Raw genomic sequence first — 14,924 nt, forward strand, 5'->3', positions numbered from 1 at the left:
CTGAGGGCTGGAAAAGGGTCACAGAGTCCGGGCATGGATTCAGAAAGGACTTGATGTGGTCTGCTTTCAAGGGACCTGTGGACACGCATGTGGCTGTGGGTCAGGAGACTGAGGATGTGTGCATGTCGTAAATTTTGATCAGCCAGAGAGGAGTAATAGGGTCAGCCATCTGCCTTGTCCATGTCTGTGAAAGTGTCGTAGGTGTTTATGTGGGTGACAATAAAGGCACCGTTCCCTGTCTGTGTTGGTCTGTGTGGCTGGACGTGTGTGTATTGCACATCTTGGCATCTTTAGAGTAGACTCAGCCTTGCTTGTGTCCAAACCTGCAAACAGATGCCGTAGTATTAAAGACTGAGGTGGAAAAATCCCTTGGGTCTTAGAAGTCCTCAGATTTGCCTTCCCTTAGCAACAGTGCTAGGAAATAGAAGGAAGACCTTTTTTTTTTTTTTTTGACTAATACAAAATTCTGATAGAAAATTATGCAGCCTTTTAAAAGCAGTAGCATGCATGCTATGTATATTCCAGTAGTCTTGCCTACATCTTTGATGAGACCTGATGTTTTCACAGTGTGGCCTACGGTGGCAACTCCAACTTGTCTTTGTCCTTTTAGCAAGACACCTGAATGACATCACTTACAGCCAGAGTCAATATTCAAGGTCTTACAAGTTGCTTCTGTTAGCAAGAAAACACACTCCAATGACTGTTAAAACTAATGAAGCTTACCTTCCTCAAGACTTGTCTCCTATATTCCTATATTTCTTCCAAGACATTTCAAACTTCCCACATTTTCTCAAGAACCTATGTACTCCAATACCTCCAAGTTTATCCTGGAGTCCAGCACGTCTAATAGCTTCAGTCCTCACCTGGGCCCCATGCCAATACAGAACTGCATTAACACTGATTTGCTATCTGGACCTTGCCAAATATATATGTATGTGTGTTTGGTTGATTTCTTACTACTTTTTGCTCAATGGGGCCATGAGACAGTCTCCTATTTGACTGCTGATTTTCATGAAACTGGTAAAAATCACTATCTTAATGAACTTTAACTTTCTATTAAATTTATTTGAAAATGACCAAAAAGCTCAGAAATTACTGAGGTGAGACAAAGGGAGACAAAAAGGCAAACACACAGAAAAATTACATGGTTTGTTGGTTTGGGTTTTTTTTTCCCCAAAAAAAATATGGCAAAAAAAACCCCAGTGCTAATACAGTCAGGTTTTTCTTTTATGCAATCCTATTTACAGATTAAAAATGTCCACAAAATTCTTCTTATGGAAACAAATGAGGGTTTCTTTCAGTTTCAAGTATCTTTTCAGGCCTCTCTTCCCCCAAAACTTTAGACTCAGATCTGCCCTAGTTAATATTTTACATATATACAACCTCATAAGCAAGTTTTTTCATAACTGTGAATTCACCTAGACTTCTCTTACCTGTAGGATGGCATTATGGAAGTTTTAATCACCCATTTGGATAGCAAGGGATTACTTTCTCCTACAGAGTTCAGCAATTCATCCAGTCTACAATACCTGGTGTAGTATCTTTGCATGCACTGACCTTTGAGACATGGGCTGAAAGAAATTTCTGAGCAGAGGAAGGGAATGCTGTGTTTTCTACACTGTACTTTCCCAAGCAACATTGAAAGTTATTACTTAGGGACCTCACAAGTCAGAATACATCACAATCCATAGACATACACATTGTGTTGTTACTTCACAAACACTGTCAGATGAATTCACACACCGAATTAGTGATGCCACATTCTTTGCTACCAAAGCACTGATCTCCTCTTACTTACAGACAAATATCCCATTTCTGGTAAAACACCTGCTATTGAAAGTTAATGAGTTTGAACCTACTTACTGAAATGTATTGATACAGTCACAGGAGGTGATATTATAGTGTTTAGTTTTTAATTTGTGTTTTAGGTAGATGGGAAAGTGTTTACCTTCTTCATATAAAGAAGAGGTGCCTTTTATTGTTAATATATACATTGAGTGAAGTTTGGAAAGAGGCTGTGGAAGATAGTAATGTGCTTCGTTAACTCCATTAGGAAGCAATATTGAGACAATTCCTTATGACCATAAATCAAATATTCTGGAAGAAGGCATGGCTGCCTCAGTTCTCAGATATGCATGCAGATAAGAAAGTAAGTTACATTTCAAACTTAACTGGAGACTCTAACCAGCCCAGTATCTGCTGAAATGACAACACATGGAAAAAAAAAAACAATCCGAGAGGTTTCTGGTGTACATTGATGAAAAGTGCCTAACATAGGGGATCGAGGAGCTGATGAGGAGAGGTGTTCTACAAGACTTCATACCTACAGTCAGGAAGAACTGGTTGGGAATGTGAAGGCTGGGGCAGCTCTGGCTGCAGTGACTGTGAGATGGTGGTGTTCAGGATCCTGAGAAGAGGGACCAAGGCAAATAGTAAGATCATGGCCCTGGGCTTCAGGAAAACAGACTTTGGACTATTCCAAGAACTGCTTCAAAGAATCCCATGAGATACAATCCTGGGGAGAAGAAGGATCCAGGAAAGTTGGTTAATATTCAAGGATCCACTCCAAGCTCGAGCAGTCCATCCCAACAAGCAGGAGGTCAAGCAAAGGCAGCAGGAGGCCTTCATGAATGAACAAGTTGCTCCTGGACTCAAGGACTAAACTTCTGCATAAAAGGGAAGTTTACAAGAGATGGAAACAGGAGCAAGTGACCCAGGAGGAATATGGAAACACTGTCTCAGCATACAGGAACGTGGTTGGGAAAGCCAGAGCTCACCTGGAGTTGAGTCTGGTGAGAGACATGAATGGCAACAAAAATGACTTCTACAGCTATAGCAGCAGCAAAAGGAAGACTAGGGAAAATGTGGGCCAGCTGCTGAATGGAGAAAAGCACCTTATATAGAACAGAACAGAAGAAAATAGAACAGCATATTTTCAGTTGGAGGGGACCTACAGGGATCATCTAGTCTAACTGCCTGACCACTTCAGGGCTGACCAAAAGTTAAAGCATGTTGTTAAGGGCATTGTCCAAATGCCTCTTAAACACTGACAGGCTTGGGGCATCGACCACCTCTCTAGGAAGCCTGTTCCAGTGTTTGACCACCCTCACAGTAAAGAATGATTCCTAACGTCCAGTCTAAACCTCCCCTGGTGCAGCTTTGAACCATTCCCACATGTCCTACCACTGGATACCAGGGAGAAGAGATCAGCCCTTCCCTCTCCTCTTCTGCTTAGGAAGCTGTAGAGAGCAATGTGGTCGCCCCTCAGCCTCCTTTTCTCCAAACTAGACAAACCCAAAGTCCTTAGCCACTCCTCATAAGAAGTCCCTTCCAGCCCTTTCACCAGCTTTGTTGCCTTCCTCTGGAGGAGGTCAAGGACCTTCACATCCTTCCTAAATTGCCGGGGCCAAGAACTGCGAATACAGCGGGATAATCACCTCTTTTGACCGGCTGGTTATGCTGTGTTTGATGCACCCCAGGATGCGGTTTGCCCTCTTGGCTGCCAGGGCACACCGCTGACTCATATTAAGCCTGCTGTCAGCCAGCACCCCCAGGTCACTTTCTGCAGGGCTGCTCTCCAGCCATTCCTCCTCTCTCACTTGGTGAGAAAGGACACTGAAAAGGCCAAAGAAAAGGCCATGCCTTCTTTGCCTTGGTCTGTACTAGTAAGACCAGCCTTCAGGAGGGAAAGTCTGGAACAAGGAAGACTTACCTTTGTTGGAGAACGATCAGGTTAGGGAACATTTAAATTAACAGGACATGCACAAGACCGTGGAACCTGATGAGGTGCACCCACAAGTGCTGATGGAGCTGGTCGGTGCCATTGCAAAGCTACTTTTTACTGTCTTTGAAAGGTCATGACAAACGGAGGAGGTTCCCGAAGACTGGAAGAAAGCAAATACCACCCTGTCTCTCACCTTTGAGACTTTGCATGGATCTGATCACATGGAGGTCACTCATTCATTCCTTTCTGACCCACACAGAAAGCTGAGCCCCCTATGAAAGAGGAGATTACAGAGAAGATTTTTTGGGGGGGAGCAAAAAGTCAGTGTCTGCACCCATGTAGTTACCCCCTACCACTAACTGAGGCAGCTCTTAAAACTGCAATTTAGCCCTTTGTAGCTTCTTGTAAACCACTTCCTGTTTGAATACGTTTTCTCTCCTTTGATTTTTACCTTGCCATTATGTTTTATCTTATGCTTTCTTTTCAGTTAGAAGGGGAAAAGAGGAACGATCACTCTAGTGCTCATTCCAAGGAACACTATCAATGTGAAAGGGATTTTGATGCACACAGCTGCAGAAAATCATTATATACCTTCTCCATTGTCCACATTGCAGTTATTCAGTACGCAGAGAAACCTGCCAAGATGTAATGAGGTGACCTTCAAGGTCTTCATCTTCATTACAGCAGAACTGCCCAGTTTTCACCCACACATATAGACATACAGCTTTGCATGGAGGTATTTTCTTAAAAATGCACCCATTGCAGAAGAGAGGGGTGGGATTTGGGGGATTGTTTTGTTTTGTTTTCTTTTCTTTTAGAGATTCGCTTCCATCATAATTTACCCTATGGAGGAACTCCAGAGTGACTAAACATACAGTGGAGCTAGCAGGTTGAGAAATGCAACGCACACAAAAAAACATTTTGTCAAGAAATCAGCCTCTGCTCCTTAGATACTCAAAGGGGCAGAATGGTAGTCCCTGTACATCTGGACAATTCTTTATTGTAGTTGCCAGAGCTACTGGGTACAGGGCAGAAGATGCTCCAGTTAAAAAGTTAGTGGAAATATGGCTGTAGAATATGGCTAATCACTCCCCTTCTCCCTCATGCAGACTGCAGCAAAGCCCATTTACCATCCAAAAAAGAAAGAAAAAAGCCACAAACAAACAAGCAAACCTAAACACAGCCGTACAATTTGGTCCTTAGGTAGAGAAATTGTATTAGCACTATATTACCATGCCATTGCATACATAATTCAAGTGTGAAATGCCTTTAAATGCAATTTAATTAACCATGCTACAGCTTAAGGTTGCTTGGTACATAACAAAGTCAGGCAGCTTCAGAATTTCCAAGTCCCTCGGTATTGCCTCCACCAAGCCTGAAACAATTCACTTGTCATAGAAAATCACATACCATAGCGGATGCTAAATAGATATTCAGAGGCATTATTACACCAGATATTGTAAAGGAAAAAAGAGGTAAAGGGGGAATTTGCATGAGGGAATGAAATTTGTCATTTTTTGCAGAATGTCTGTTATTGTTCAGAGAGCTTAGCATTTTGTCTGCTGCTTTTTTGTGCATCTCACCTAGTGTGAATCCTGCTAAATGAATTTTGTTAAATAGCCTTTTATGCTGTCTCAGAAATCCCCCAAACAAAACAAAGGCAAACATCTGCTTTGGGAAACAAATAAGATGCAAAGCAACTTTCCAAAAATTGACTTTTTGGTTCTCATTAGTGCTTTAACATAATACGTACATGTATGTATACATATATACACAATCTTTTTTTTTATTATTTTCTTTCCTGACACATTTAGCAAGAATTTTATACAACAATATAGAGTCCTTTTTATTAAATTGTAAAGTTTTATTGACATGTATTCCAGTGTAATGAGGTTTCCCTTTATGGGAAAATTGACTTTTTGGTTCTCATTAGTGCTTTAACATAATACGTACATGTATGTATACATATATACACAATCTTTTTTTTTATTATTTTCTTTCCTGACACATTTAGCAAGAATTTTATACAACAATATAGAGTCCTTTTTATTAAATTGTAAAGTTTTATTGACATGTATTCCAGTGTAATGAGGTTTCCCTTTATGGGAAAATGCCATCAGTTCTTTCTTTCTTGGCAGGAAAATATCCCCTGAGAGACATTGCCAACAAAAGCCCATGGGTTAACTTTACTTAGAAATTAAAAAAAAAAAAAAAAAAATTGCTTAATAAAGAAAAAACCCATGACTAAGTAATGATAGCAAGGTCTTACTATATAATGAAAAATAATAATAATAAAAAAACCCCACAAACAAACAACCCCTGCATTTTCACCTTGTTAGTTTTAATAATTTCCATTTTCCTGGTGACACTATGCTGTCACCTACTGGTTACAGAGTCACTTTTTAAAGTATAGTCATTTGAAGAAAAATAAGCAATAGGGTTTGCTTTGGAAGATCTAGAACAACTTTTCAGCTAGTGAAAATTCATACAATTTTCCTTAAAGTCAGTGGAATTTGGCTGGTTTACAGCAGCTGAGTGGCTAATGCTGGCTGCGAGAGAGAAGCTTTGGTCTACTCTACCACTAAAGCCCTTGCAGTGTGTCTCATCTTAAGATCCATCATGGGGTATAAGCTTTCATATTAAAATGGCTTGCATCCACAGATTTTTCCTGCTGTGAATCACTATTGCTTTAACGCATGGAATAAAGCCCTCCTTGGGACTGCTTACTGAAGTGCTGGCTCTATTCACCAACAGCAGAGTTAAAGGCTAAAACTTCTGCACACTTTTTTCACAGTTACTCCACTGTTTTGCCAACCACCTTGCTTTTCTTTTCTTTTTATTTGTGCGTCCTCTACTATGTAGGGTCATCCTGATGGGCTGTCACCTACTTATTTCAACCCTGACATTCAGCCAAGAGCTCTCCTTTGCTGGTTCAGCTCATGGGGCGATTGCATGCTTGTGCCATATGCTTCTGATTACTGGGCAGTCATGCCTCATGTTCAGCATGGTCCTGTGCTGATGGTCTGGACTCGCTGCCCTCTGGGAAGAGGACTGTGAATCAGCCCATATAAATTCCTGTCGCTGCAGTGTTTTCATGTACATGGGACTCCCTGAACAAGACAAGGGGAAGGGGTTCAGCCAAAGCTCCAGACTGTGGCAACAAGAAAGAAAAACAAAAGTCGCGTGGCCAATAACAGGTGAATGATTGCAGAGTTTGCAACTACTCTGAGAAGCCGGATCGTATATTTGCTGTAAATGATCCTGCTCAGCTGCCGTACGTTGTGACCCACATCTCTGACCACCTGCCATTACAAAAAAAAACCCTAGAGGAGACTGATCCTGAAGTCACCTTGTGGAATCACAAGTGTCAATCCTCCTATCTTCTGTTATCACCCCAGCCGCTCTCTCCTCCTCCTGTTACTTGTTTCTCAAAAAGACATTTGCACTGGAATGTAGGAAAGGGACATTCCTTTTTCTTTTCATAAACATAAAGCCATCACTACAGATTTTTTTATCCCATCCTGCACTTCCCTACCACAGTGTTTATCATCTTCTTGGCTTCCTGGCCCATTTCTCCAGCAAGCTGCTTTCCAACTGCCCTGTACTGATGTCAGTACCACACATGGAGAGTAGCTGAAGAAACAGCATTTTCAACATAGCAGCAGGGCAAAAAAGATGCAGCATTAGAATAGTTTATCCGGCTCTCAGCTTCATTAACATGATAAGCTTTGAGCCAACACAAGATACTAGGTACATTTGCCAAGTCACGCACACTTCCAAAAGAAAAATATTTAAAGCATTAAAATAATTCATCTCCCTTTGTGTTACTAAAAAATTCTATTTATTTTTCAGCGCACTTCATGTTACTCCTAAGGTGTGATAAAAGAAGACTTAAGCCCAAAATAGACCTATAATCTGCACAGAAATTGCATGGCAATGAATCTCATTCATCAGCCAAATACCTGTGGTTCGTTACCTTTTTTTTTACCATCTGGGGTACGATTTCCTGATTTACACATTTAAACAGAATCTGTCTCTGTCTTTGGGGACACAACTTAGGGTACCACTTCTTTAAAGTAGTGACAGAAAAGTACACACAATTGTAACAATTTTTAGATAAAACATCGGTGCTTATTGTCTGCATGTCCAGTCTGTGAAGGAAGCAAAGGAACACAGCTTGTGGCTTGATGTATAACAGGTTATCCTACCTTTCAAGTGTGTACAATGGGTGAACATTTGGAAAAGGAGGAGGAGAAAAAATCTGGAAAGCAGAAAGTGATCGAAGTTCCTGGGGAGTCACTTGGCCTGGACAAACTAGAGATTTCTTGGGTGAGGACCATGCTCTAATTTGCATTTGTGGTGTTGCCCTATTTTGCATTCTGGCTCATATCTTTCATTGCAACATGTTAAAAAAAAAAAAAAATTAAAAAAAGGTGGCCAGTCTGCTATTCCCCTTCCATAATTCACCCTTAAGACATATTTCTTTGCTAAAAAACTTTATGAAATGCATCCTCCAACCTTGAAATTGGGGTCTTCCATCTATCATCGTTCTCTATTCTTCAAGAGTACCAAGAAATCAGTCTACAAGTATTTTGCAAAGAGAAAGGCTAAAAAAAGGGTTGATCTATCCGAGGGAGAAAAACAACTACTGACAAGAGATGCTTGAAAGGCTAAGATGTTTGATCAAGATCTCTAGGGAGAAGCAATCTCTTCTCTAGTACCAATGGATGAAGTGATCTGAACCGATGATTATACAGTTTTTTGTATTTTTATTTCCATTTCTCTTCTCAAGTCAGCTACAATCCAGAGGCTGTCACAATTAACAGTAATGACAAAGAGCCAGGACCCTGAATATGAAAGGAACAGGTTTTGGTGTGGCTAAACATGTTGGGTGATTTCAGACCAATTATTCCTGGTATATTTAATGATCTTAGCTGATGGCATCTCAGAGCTTTTGAGAATTTAGCAAAGCTAGGATAAGCCCTGGAGTACTGGAAAAGGGTAAGCATGGTCCCTAGCTTCAAAAAGGGAAGAAAACTGGAAAAGTCAGAAAAAATGCAAAACTCACAGCTTACCTTCAAGTCACATAAAATATTTGTACAAAGAGAATTTCCACTTTGTTTTGATGAGGTCTTGAATGGAAGCCAAGGATTAGGCCCATGAATGACTTCAAGACAAATCAGAAAGCACAACTGTGCAAATTCATTAACAAGATTCAGTTGCATTCCCAGGCTTATATCCTAAGTGAAGCATACCTGGCTATATATACCTCAATAAAATAGCTAACCTGTTTGTGAATACGATCTGGGACGCTATCCTAATTCTACCCATGACTTTGGGAAGGTAACACCTACTTTTTTCTCTATGTTCTGTGCTTGGAGAGAGGGAGACCTAGCAGCTCATCTAGCAGTTCTTCCACTTCTTCCAGCAGAAGGGAAAAGCCTCTACCTATCAGCATCTTACATGTGTCAGCTAATCCCAGAATGCCTTGAGAAACTCTGGTCTTTATTTTGACATAACAATATTTGTATCGGTTTTGTTGTGAATCCAGAAATGAACATCCTACAAAAGGAATAATAAAAACATTATTTCCATCTTCATTCCATCTCTTTTGTCTACACAATAAAAAGAAAATTACATCAATCAATCAATCAAATGCTTTGTAACAGAAAAGATACAGAGTTATTATTTTGTTAAAAATACAATACATGTATCGATTGCATTTACAGCAGAGTAAAAATAGTTGAAGGGCAATAAATGGTCAATTCATACCCACAAATTCTACTAACCAAACCAGAGCTATTAATAATGGTATATGTGATAGACAGACTCTGTCTTCCTCTGTCAGAGGACAACACTTACTGTAAAGACTACCACAACTCACAGGGTTGTGCTGATTCTCAATAAAAAATGGAAAATGCACACCACATTGAATTTTGTGCAAATGTTTTATAGGGATCAAGATGGACTTCAAATTTCAAAACAAGCCCTACATCTTGGAAAGACATAGACCCATTCTTTCAACACAGGATATCATTTTGAAATGCTTGCTCTGAACAGCAAGCTTTTTCTGTTTACGCATTTTACCAACATTTCTTTAAATGGAATATCAATTTTCTGAACACAGTGCCAGATTGCAATGGTGGGTGGTTTTAGGGCATCTATTGCCCCGCTACATAATTTCTAATGGCTTTACATCAAACTCCTCTAATAAGAGACAAAAACCTGTTATTCCTGATTTTCAGATGAAGATTTGAAGTTCCAAAAGGCAAAATGCTAGATCTAGCAAAACAGTCAGCAAATGCAAAATTTTTCTTCAGGTGCCCTGTTCCTGGAGCAGAATCTCTGGAGTATCAGTCACGCAAACCCCCTAAACTATGCATTAGAGATGTTAAATTCCCCATAACAGAGCTCACAGCCCCCAGCATACTCAAGGTACTTAATATGCTAGCCTAAAACCAACTTACTCATGGGCCAGCTAAAATCTACAGCTATTTGATAGGGAAAGGTTGAAAAAAAATGAACAAGTCTTAAATGCCATTTTTCTGGAGCCATAATCTGATCAAGTTGTTAAACTTCATGGAAGAAGTACTGGATGAAGTACTACAGTCTCTTTTACTGAGGAACTCAAAACTAGATCACCTTAATGGGTACTTTTGGCTTTTATAGTCCATAAATCTGTTATATGAGAACAAAAAGGTTTTAGCTCACATCACCTGATAAAATACTGAAGTCCTTCTATTAACTCAGAGACTTTGGACCAGGAGTTTTCGTGAGAGAAATGAAAGATGGATGGATTTTTACTGAGGTGATGACCAGGTTTAAAACTAAAGAAATATTTATGTTTGAGACAGGTAATGTGACACAGGGTTTAGCCTTTAAAGTGTAAAGCTCAAAGTTCTGTGTATAAGGGATAGAAAATAGCTATACTTTCATTTTGAAGTTATGGCATACTGTACTTTTGGGAAAAAAATTAGAGGGAAAAAAAGACAGCATTTAATAATTTATAGGTTATTTTAAAAGAAACTGATATGCAGGTATGAACCTTTAAGAAAGAAAAGTGAAGAAATTTGTTATTGGAGAGCTGCAAAACTATTGTAATAATGAGTCTGAAAGGCTTTAGTTGAGAGAATGTTGTAGCTATGAAAAATCCAAATGTCTTCACCATTGTATTGCCAGCTAAGCATAAAGCTCAGAATTGCTGATTTACTGAGAACAGGTCACTGGGAGAAATAGTGGCTGCTTTGTTGTACTGACCCAAACCCAAGATTTCTGATTCACAGAATGTATTGAGGTTTGAAATTTGAGAAGGCTTTATTCACATTTGCAAGAAAACAGGCTGTTAAACAACAAGAAAGAGAGAGACAGGGAGGCCCCGAAATGGACTATATTCAGCAGCAGAGCCCCAAGGTACAGTTTCTACACTGCGTGATCCGGGGCAAGGCTTGGTCTTGCACACATGCAAAGTCCCACGTGAACTCTATTATCTGGAATATGTTTTGGTGGTGGATCTACCTATGTTTCTCTTCTTCCACAGGGCAGATATTCTGCCCTTGATTTCAGAATGGAAAAAATTATCCGAACAAACACACACTCACAAAGTGTCCAGTCCAACAAAACTCTTTTTTTTATGTCTGTGGGGGAGTCTGAACAATCCTGTCTTGGCAAAATGGCTTGGATAACAACAGATGATATGATAAGACTGTGCGTGTACACAGCATATATGAATGTAATATCTGAAACTGCCTGACAAAGTGTTTTCCACAAAAATGGTAACACTGAGAAGAAATTAAAATGACAAAGTTTGCATAAATCAACCGCCAACCATACTAAACCAGATTACCAAGGGACTCTCTAAGCAACGAAGGACCCCGCTTGAAAAGAAGTGTAAAAGAAGCATGAAAATTTGTGACCGTGGGGAGATACATTAGAGTATGAACAGAGTGGCGGTCAAGCCTAGATTGATACTTCCAGAAGTTATGCCATTGGCACCATGACCTCTAACCAAGGCCTGATGGAGCATCCTCCCTGACAGATGCTGTCAAAAACCTGCACCTTGCTGATGGGTTGACAGGCCAGAGGCAACAAGCAGGGACCCACACCTGGGGTGTGACGGTGTCAGTGCACAAAGGAGGCCTTTCTTATCGGCAGGTAGATTAGCAGATTGTTGTAGTTTCACAGGTGCACGTGAAGATGGAGCACCCACCACTCCTACAGGAGGGGTGAGCAAGTAGGAGGTGTGCTTCCAGTGTGTGCTTGCAGCCTGCACTTTTGGTGGGGCAGCGTGGACATAACTCTGCGTGTGTGTGATCACAATTTATGGGAATTAGTTATAGAATGATGTTTTGAAATTCGTAGGTGCTTGTTAACATTTTGTAAGCACCTGGTAACATGGTTTATCTGTTGTATTGCTGATATTGCTCCTGAATGTATAGCTCACTGATTGCCAGTAAATTACATGTTGCTAATATATTGATACAGCGCTTTGATCCTGGTTTAATACAAACCACGAGTTGAGCAGTTTTGACTGCATCACCAATCTTTGAATTGCACAGAGCAGTCAGTGCTGTGACAGCCTCAACAATCTGCTTCCCCCACAGCTGCAGTTTTGATCTCTTCCAGGAGGTTAAATGTACTTATCTTTGTTGTTAAAAAAATGATCGCTGGTTTACTTGCCTGTCTTAAGTCCTTTGGCAAGGACCTCTATTTCAGAAAAAGGTATTTCAACCCTTTTTTGAAAGTCATAACACCCTAAACCAGATCTGGTTTGGTCTTTTTCTTCCCTTCCAATGGTACAACACCAAATAAGACACTTTTCTGGGAAATTCAGAACACTGTACAAGTAGTGTGCAGTTTGCCATAACCTTACAAGAAAAGCTAGCCCACTCCAGCAGACAACGTAACATACGTTTCTCATCTGGAAATTACTCTTCACATAGTTTCCACCATCTTCTCTTTCAGAACCTGAAGTTCCACTTCCAGCAATGTTGAGACCAGTCAAGAGTAAACACACTCATGTGGAGAGCTGCTGAGCACCTGCATCTCTTTCAAAGGATCTGTGGGAACTCAGTATTACAGGAATAGAGGACTCTTCTTTAGGGTATTAATTTAAGCTAGTCGAGTTCATTAAAAGTATTGGCTATAATTTGTTATCTGCTACAGATCAAAGGGGTAGCTCTTTTAAAAAAAATTGATACTGGAGTCCATGTGTCTGTTTAATTCTGTTGGCTTGGGCCCAACTGATAGTCTGTTTTTCTGGCACCACACCATTTTTCTGTAAGCAAAATATAAAGATGTAGATCTGTGCACAAAGAAATGGCAGCTTTCTGACAGCAGTTTTCATTCTCCGCACCAGATCTACTGCACTCAGCACTTCCCGTGGAAAAGAGCAGGCGGTCAAAGTGTTGATGCACAGAGAACTGACACTATTTGCTAAAGGCTCTGAATTAATAAAACCTTAATATTCTTCAATGAATCTAATGCTCTGATTGCAATATTACTTCTAGTGTTCTTTTTTGTTCAGTTGCTTCATTGCACATCATCATTGGTCTAATATCAAATCTCTGAGTTCATAACAATTTAGCTGGGCTGCCAGAACTAGAACTAAAATATGAAATGAACATTTTCTTGCACTTATGAATCTCTGAGATTGGAGCTTGCCCTTGCCATTCCCTGTGTTTTTTTCCTGACTTGACAAACTTGAACTATTAAAGCAGCAAAAAACTTTGTGACCTGAACCGAACTGTCTGTGAAGAAGCTACGTGTCAGGGAAGAGTGAAGACAGTAATGTACATCAGTCTCACAACTGCTTCATTAGCTTCTTACTTGAACTGATAACAGTTAACATATAATATATCCAGCAAGGCTACATTACAGAATACAATTAAGCATGTGCCTGTCTCCTTTGTAAAAATGAAACATAAGGTACTACAGACTGAGGGTTGAAAGATTTCTGTTGCCCACAGTTTCCAAATATTTTAAATTTATCATATAAGTAGTGTATGTGTTCATATTTCTTATTTTCATAGTTTTTTTATTATTATGCCATTACTGTAATTATCTAACAAACTTTAAAAAAAAAAAAAAAAGTAATTTCATGCATGTTCAATTTTATCTGTGATCTACCTAGGGAATATATTAACTTGGGGAAAAAAGATTAATGGATACTCTAGAAGCATGATCTGTTTCCGTATTTAACATTAATTCTCGACAGATTATGGAAATGTTAAAATTTAGAGAATCATGATGGCCTTAATGCAATGTACAAGCTGTTTTGAAAAACTACACTTTTTTGTGTCAACGTTATGCCATACTCTTTGGAGTAGCTTCAGCTGCAAATTATTGAAAATAAATACATTATGCATCACAGGTTATGAAGTTAGGCGCATTCTGGAGTCATACCCCCTGAAGAGGCATCCATCCTCTCCTTTCATGGATGGCCTTTTTTCATCCCAGATCTGGAGTTGCTCTGTAGTCAGGCATAGTTGGTCTTGGTTGAGGTTCCCCTGTAATTGCACAACCTGCTGTTCCTTGGCACCCAATGTGTCTTTCAACATGATGTTTGATGACAGAATAAATTGGTTGTCACAGCCATGAGTGTGAAGGAAAGAGGTATAGGTGGCTGGTTTACACTCCCACCAGACCATTCTGCAATTTTAGGCTGCTGGCGTGGTCCACTGTGTAGTCTAGTAAACAAGACTTTTTTTTTTTTAATTACTAGCAAAAGGCCACACAATTTGCATTGACCTGACAGTGCAGGTTCTCAGGACTTTCTGGGCTTTGTCTTAGTCTTGACTGTTTTTAATTTGTTTAGCTGTGACAGCAATTGTTTAGCTGTCAGGTTTAGGCACGGTTGGCTTTAGTTCACAGTGATAAGAAGTAGTTATTCTCTGTAGATTGAATTACCTAAGATCCTAGAATAAAAAATATGGTTTTCAAGACCATAAAATCAAGACGTTACCAAAGCTCTCAGACTGTTAATACAAATCACAGTGGTCAACGAGTAGCCCCTACAGGAGCACAGTCTTAATAAACTGGCTTAGATCTAACAAAAAGAACACAAAACTGAATAACTGAGATTAAATGCTATGACGTGCTACGCCACCTGGACGCTCACAAGTCTATGGGGCCGGATGGGATCCACCCGAGAGTGCTGAGGGAGCTGGCGGAGGTGCTCGCCAAGCCGCTCTCCATCATTTAT

This window comes from Aptenodytes forsteri, unplaced genomic scaffold (genome assembly GCF_000699145.1).
Source record: "Aptenodytes forsteri isolate BGI_AS27 unplaced genomic scaffold, ASM69914v1 Scaffold231, whole genome shotgun sequence".
NCBI lineage: Eukaryota > Metazoa > Chordata > Aves > Sphenisciformes > Spheniscidae > Aptenodytes > Aptenodytes forsteri.